The sequence below is a fragment of the Lepidochelys kempii genome, chromosome 1 (genome assembly GCF_965140265.1).
Source record: "Lepidochelys kempii isolate rLepKem1 chromosome 1, rLepKem1.hap2, whole genome shotgun sequence".
Taxonomy (NCBI): domain Eukaryota; kingdom Metazoa; phylum Chordata; order Testudines; family Cheloniidae; genus Lepidochelys; species Lepidochelys kempii.
In genome coordinates this window covers 229,482,513-229,488,512 of record NC_133256.1, presented here as the reverse complement: position 1 = coordinate 229,488,512, position 6,000 = coordinate 229,482,513, and the positions used below count along the sequence as shown (strand labels likewise).

At 45.0% G+C, this 6,000-nt stretch overlaps 1 protein-coding gene across 8 annotated transcripts in view; it reads left to right on the top strand.

The window, feature by feature from the left end:
* The first annotated feature begins 775 nt into the window (after positions 1–775).
* The window catches only part of PPFIBP1 (PPFIA binding protein 1), a 172,031-nt gene continuing 166,806 nt past the window's right edge, over positions 776–6,000 (top strand). For 4 of the 8 annotated variants that reach the window (XM_073317318.1, XM_073317308.1, XM_073317349.1 and 1 more), the window contains exon 1: positions 779–931. The gene's annotated coding sequence lies outside the window, so the exon portion shown is untranslated. Of the gene's footprint in view, positions 936–6,000 lie in introns of all 8 variants that reach the window. The other 4 variants (XM_073317257.1, XM_073317268.1, XM_073317290.1 and 1 more) reach the window with 4 other exon arrangements.

The following is a 6,000-nucleotide window of genomic DNA, read 5'->3' as shown; positions in this document are numbered from 1 at the left end:
AGGGAATCAAACTCCGGGGATGTTTATGTGCAGGAGATGAAGGGACTGCAGAGCTGGAGGAAGCTGTTCTTGCTTCCCTCACTGCTCTGGTTTGGGCAACTTTCTGCAGGGTGCCACAGGTTGCTGGGGTTTAGCTGGGAACAAACACGAGTACCAGTGTGTGTTGCAAGAAGTAGGTCTTTGGGGGAAGGGGTGTTTTGAGGCGCGGGGGGTGGGAGTTGCAAAGACGTTGATCTTTGGTGGGTGAGGGAGAAGAGTGTGGCAAGACGTTGAACTGTGGTGATTTGGGGGGGCGGAGGGGGGAGCTCCGTGTACGATTTCGAGTCTGCGTCGGAAACATCGCAAAGAAAGCTACTGTGTCGCAGCGCCGCTATTGCTCACGCTTTTCAGTGTCTCCCAAGGTGGCTTTGTTTACACCTCCCTTTTGGGAGCGGAGGTTAAGTAATAATAATAATGAATAATAATTAATTAATAATAACTGTAATGAATAAAGTGCCCAACTGCTGCTTTCGCAGAGCTTCATGAAATCACCGCCTCCCCTGCCGAGAGACACGGGGGAAATCGCCCCCGCCCCCCCCCACGCCCCCGCCAAGACCCTTATTTCCAGCCGGGCTCTCGCTCCAACCCGGGAAGGCATAACATTCTCCGACTTGTTCTGAGTGACTGTTCCCGGCCCCAATCAGCTGGCGCGTGTGGGCGGCCATTCCAGCCCCGCCCCGCCTCTCTGTGGCCGTTCCCCGCGGGGAGGGAGGTCGCTGGAACCCGAGTGACGTAAGCTCCCCGCTCAGTCCCTGCTTGGAGTCCCCGGGCATGGTGTGAGCGGCCGAGAGCGAGCCCCGGCCGGGACGAGCGGCGGTCGGTGGTTTACAAGGCTGCCTAGGGAGAAGGTGCCGCGGAACTTTGGGAAGGCACGCGGCTGTTTTCCGTCCAGGTAGGTGGGTCTGATTGCACTTTGGGGGGAGTCGGGAAAAGAGGGTGGTATTGCAACACCGTGCTGTCTGCAGCTGCTGTTTCTGGGGCACAGCTTCCCTCTGCAATTCCTGCTCCTCCTCCCAAAACAAAACCAGTCACTTTTCCTTCTCTCTGGGCGTTTATTTATTTCAGCTCCCTTGAAGCGCGGGGCTGTTCAGTGCAAAGCTACTAGTGAAGAAGGGTGGTGGGGAAAGTACCGAATTCAGTCTGCCTTGTAACGTTACGGTGCTTGTGCTAAATGGGGATATTTCTGTAGGAGGTTTGTTTGCAATAGTTGGAAGGATTTGGTGAGGGGGAGGGAGCGGAGTCTGAAGGAAAACGCAGGGAGCTTGCAGCCGGAAAAAAAGGGGAGGGTGAGAGAGAGCGAGGGTGCTTTGTAGTACACTTCAAATCTGGTGTTTGTAAGGATCTCTCTGTGTGTGTTTTAAAGTGTTTCTCTCTCTCTGGAGAAATGGGGGAGGGAGGATTTCTTGAAAAGGAAAACCTGTTGCTTTCAGGTGCCCTGAGTTTCTGGTTTCAGGCTCACACCATGTTATGTGGAAAGGAGAACAGGAAGCATGGGTTGGTTATAATGCTGTTTCAAATAACATACTTAATTTGTTGCAGTTTAGTGACTGAGACTCTGGTTCTCAATGAAATAATCTAATAGAAGAAAAGTTTATTAGCATTGTAGGTTATCATCCCCAAGAAAGACTGCAGGTGATTTTTATGTAATTAAAAATCTGCACTTAATAAGTTATTTGCATTCGGTGGGAGGCTGTGTGAAATTCAGCTACATGTGTTAATTGCAAACCTGTGTCTAAATCTAATGGAAAGCAGCCTCTTGGGAAAAATTTCTGTTGAACAGCAGAGATAATCCTGCTCATCTCAGCCACTTCTCACCTCCCCCCTTAATTTTAACACAGAAACATTTTCTGTTGCTTTTACAGTTCTGCTCTGTCTGGAAAATGAAGGGTTCATGTAAATATAGATGTCTTTATTTCCCCTCTTGCCTGTGAAACGGAGGCCATAATAAAGTTAGGAGAATGTCTGGGTATTGCTTATTCATTGCAGCAAGACAAATCCACCTTTTGTCAACTAAAATATGATAAAGGTTGAGCTACCTGTGTCAGGTTGGTAGCTAACAAACTGTTCAAAATTTTAAAAGCTACACCTGATTGTGTTACTTCTACTTCGACATTTATTTTAGAGATTGTATGGCCACTCAATGCAAGGAGGGAATAGCTTTCTCCCATCAACAGGCATTGCCTGTTTCTGGATCTTTAGCCAGGGTTTAACTGAAAGAGTCTAGGGTGATGAGTCATGTTTCCAATTCCAGTTTGCTTTCCTTAGTCCAAAGGAAAGTAACCCCTTTTCCTCTCCGCCTTGTGTCATCTGCACAAGGGAACGGGAATCAGCTTCACTGTGAATAACTGGCTAGCTGGCATCCAGACTCCTGGCACTAGACTAGTGTATATCAAGTGGCATCATCAGCCCAGCCGATGGGAATGAAAACTAGATGTGATTTGTGCTCCTCATGAGGGTTCTGTTGAGGAAATGAACAGGTGATGACAAAATTTAGACTATTGGACTCTTTGCTAACTGGCCACTTAATAGGCTTGAAAAATGAAGTTGATTAGAAGGGCTAAATTTAAATATGCCATACTTCTGTTACTGCATAATACAGTGCATTATAGCAGGTTGGTTGAGGTTGAATCTGTGTTTGGGTTGCCATACTGTGGGCACCAGAGTGTATTTATAGACCGTCTCTAGCTATAAGCCATGGAGAGAGACAGCTTTTAGGAAAGTGGTGGGGAAAATGTGTGCTTAGGTTTAAGCTCTAACAATTCTGGGATTTAATAGGACTCTTCCAAATACAACCACTAAAATGCTAGATGTGCCTTGAATTAGCAATGTTTCCCTCTCCAGGGCCTGATCTACGCAGAGTTCTTATATAACTATTTTGGTTAAGCTTTTTTGCTAGAATATTTATACTGTACCAGTACAATCCCTAGCATGGATGCAGCTGTTCCAGTATAAAGATGCTTCTTACTGGTATAACTTATTTACCTTCCTTTATGGCAATAGTTATGCCGGTGTAACTGTATCCACACAAGGGGGATGTATCCCTTTGACTCTTAAACATAGATGCTTATCTATGCACAAGAATTGTATTTTTTTAACTATACCTATATAGCTAAATTTCAATTATCTTTGGAGCTTTCAAAGGCTTTGCTGGTTTGGTTTGGTTTGACCCCAGAAAGGATTTCCGTAGTAAAATGCGTTAGTGGCTTGTTGGAGAGACAAAGTGGGTGAGGCAATATCTTTTATTGGGCCAACTTCTGTTGGTGAATTGGTGCAATAAAGGATATCACCTCACCCACTTTGTCTCTCATATCCTGGGACCTGCACGGCTACAACACCACTGCATAAGTCATTCCTTGTGGCACATCCTGAAATGGCAGCAGGGCTGAGCAAAACAAATATCTGCATTCCTCAAACTGAGTCCTCACAGGGAAAATGTTCTTCATGCTTGTGTGATCAAATATCTGACAATAAAATGTCTTGGTGTGTCAAATCCAGATTTATTGCTTCTATTAAAGGCAAGAGTCAGAGCTTAAGAATTTACATTACTGAAGAGCAAGTGTGACTTCTAATTTTTGGAAACATCATAAGTGTAGATTTCAATAAAATCAGTAGCAAGGTAATCAGTGAGGCAGTGTTAGAGCATGGGGTTGGGAGCCAGGAGATCTGGGTTCTGTTCTTTGCGCTGATGCTGACTTTATGTATCAAGTCGCTTAACTCTGAGAGCCTCACTTTCCTCATGTCTGGACTGGGAATAATAATATCTACCTTGCAGGGAGGTTGTGAGGCTCCGTCCAGTAATGTTGGTATCGTGCTTTAAGATCCTCTCCTGGAAAGTGCTACAGAAGTGATACATATTGCATTATTTATTAATTCATAACCTGGATTTTAAAAAACACCCTGTTTTCGGTTAGCCAAAGTGATGCTGATATAATAGCAAATATGTATTATATTGCTCACTGATTAAGGTTGGTGTTATGGGCCCTGGAATACAAAGTTTGTTACTTTTTCCCTCAAAGTCAATGGTAGTTGCACATGTTTATCTGACAGAGCTTGGCCTGGAGGGTGGCGATTCTCTAGTTTCAGTGGCATTCTCAGTTTTAGAAGCATGCTTCCTTTGAGCAAGGCACTGTTGCACTTAGCACCCATTAACCCTCTTACATGAATGTCAGGGATGGCCTGAGCCAGTGTTTGAATCCAGTGTATTTATAGCTGAATTTTTGGTTTGGTCCCATTTCTAGTTAGTGTTGCATTTAACAGCTTGACTGAAGGATATTTAAGTGGACCCGTCATGCTGACTGGTATTAAAAAAGAAATCCACATTCCTTTCTTTAAAGTTCTGTGTGTTGTTGTAATTCTGGTCAGTAATATCACTAGTTTACTGAATACCTGTGAAATTTAGGGGACATACAGAGACGATTTATGCTCTATAAACAATTTGAAGTCAGTGGTGTCACATGGGCTGTAAGTCAGCACTGAATTTGGTCCATTCTCTTACCTGGGCTGTCCTCTGCTCTGGGCCACAGGGGTATGGGGTGTTGATAAGAATCCTTCCTTCCCAGCTCCACCCCCTTCCACCCCTATCTTCACTACCACCACTAAATTGCTCTGTAGCCCAAACACGACCTTCCCACTCGGCAGGATCTACATGGCAGAAGATCTTTGGTATTCACATCTTCCACAACCCATCCTGGCTTCACACTCGACCATTCCTGCAGAGCTCAGCTCTACACAAGGGGTCCACACCCTGCATGGCCCCCTAAGGCCCTGCTTCCCTCACCTGCTGCAGGGGAAATGCATAAGTTCTATTGCCAGGGGAAGCCTCTGCAACCACAGATTTTTTTTCCCTTGATGTACACATCTGTTCCCTCCAAATTCTTGATCAAGGCTTGGAACAACCAAAGAAAATGGTTGCTCCCAGAGAATCCATCCTAGAGTTTACACAGAGCCCTTAGACTGTGAACTGTTTGCAGAAAGGATTTTATCTCCTGATTTGTTTGTACAGTGCCTACAAAGGGACTTGGTTGGGAGAGGGGCATTTAGCTGCTGCCACAGCAGAAATAGTAATAGTCCAGTGCACTTTGGTACAGGAGAGAGGAGATCATGGAGTGCCATGTGAACACTCCTGCAGTTCAGATATGGTCAGCAAAGCTTCCGGGTATGTACCTTGCTTTTGTCTGCATGCATCTGTAACTACTCATTGCAGAGCTCTCATCATGGAGGTATGCATATCAGTGGGAAGGTATACCCGAGACAGCTGCTTCTGTTGTTGAACTCATTATTTTCAGACTTGAAAGAGAAATTCAAACTCTTCTGCAGCTGTAAAGCTCCACAATTACTGTGTGACCTATTTCTATCTTACATGTTAAAAATCTGAATATGGTGAAGTTATTTAAATGTTCTAAGCTGATAACTTCTGACTTTTTTGGAGGCCAGATTTACTGTATATTTCTGTTGTGAGGTTAATCTCAAATAGAGACCTGATGATGATGATGATGTCCTTTAGCTTGCATATAAGCTCTTTTCATCCCTAGATCTCTTTAAGTGATCTACAAAGGGATCAGAATCATTATCCACCCTTTTCAGATAGGGAAACTGTAGCCTAATAAAAAGAATTAACTCCAGACACCCTGGAATCTTTGCATATGTACAGTTAACAGTGACCTCCCCTAATAGCGGTCGCTCACTGTTACCAGTCATTCAGAGGTGGCACGTGAGTCCTCCATTTGGGGAGGCTCACACACGAGTGCCGGAAGGAACTTAGAAGTTGGGAGGAGCCCGCTCTGCCTCTTCCCCTTGAGGCCTTAGGAAGAGACAGTCTCTTCCCCAAGGAGGTTACAGTCTAGGGGGAAGACATTCGAAGAGGAGTTAGATGCCCAACTAAGTGTATGCCCACATTGTAATGACAGGGTATGATTGCAGTTTCTGTAGACATACCTGAGCTAACTTTAATCTAGGTAGCTC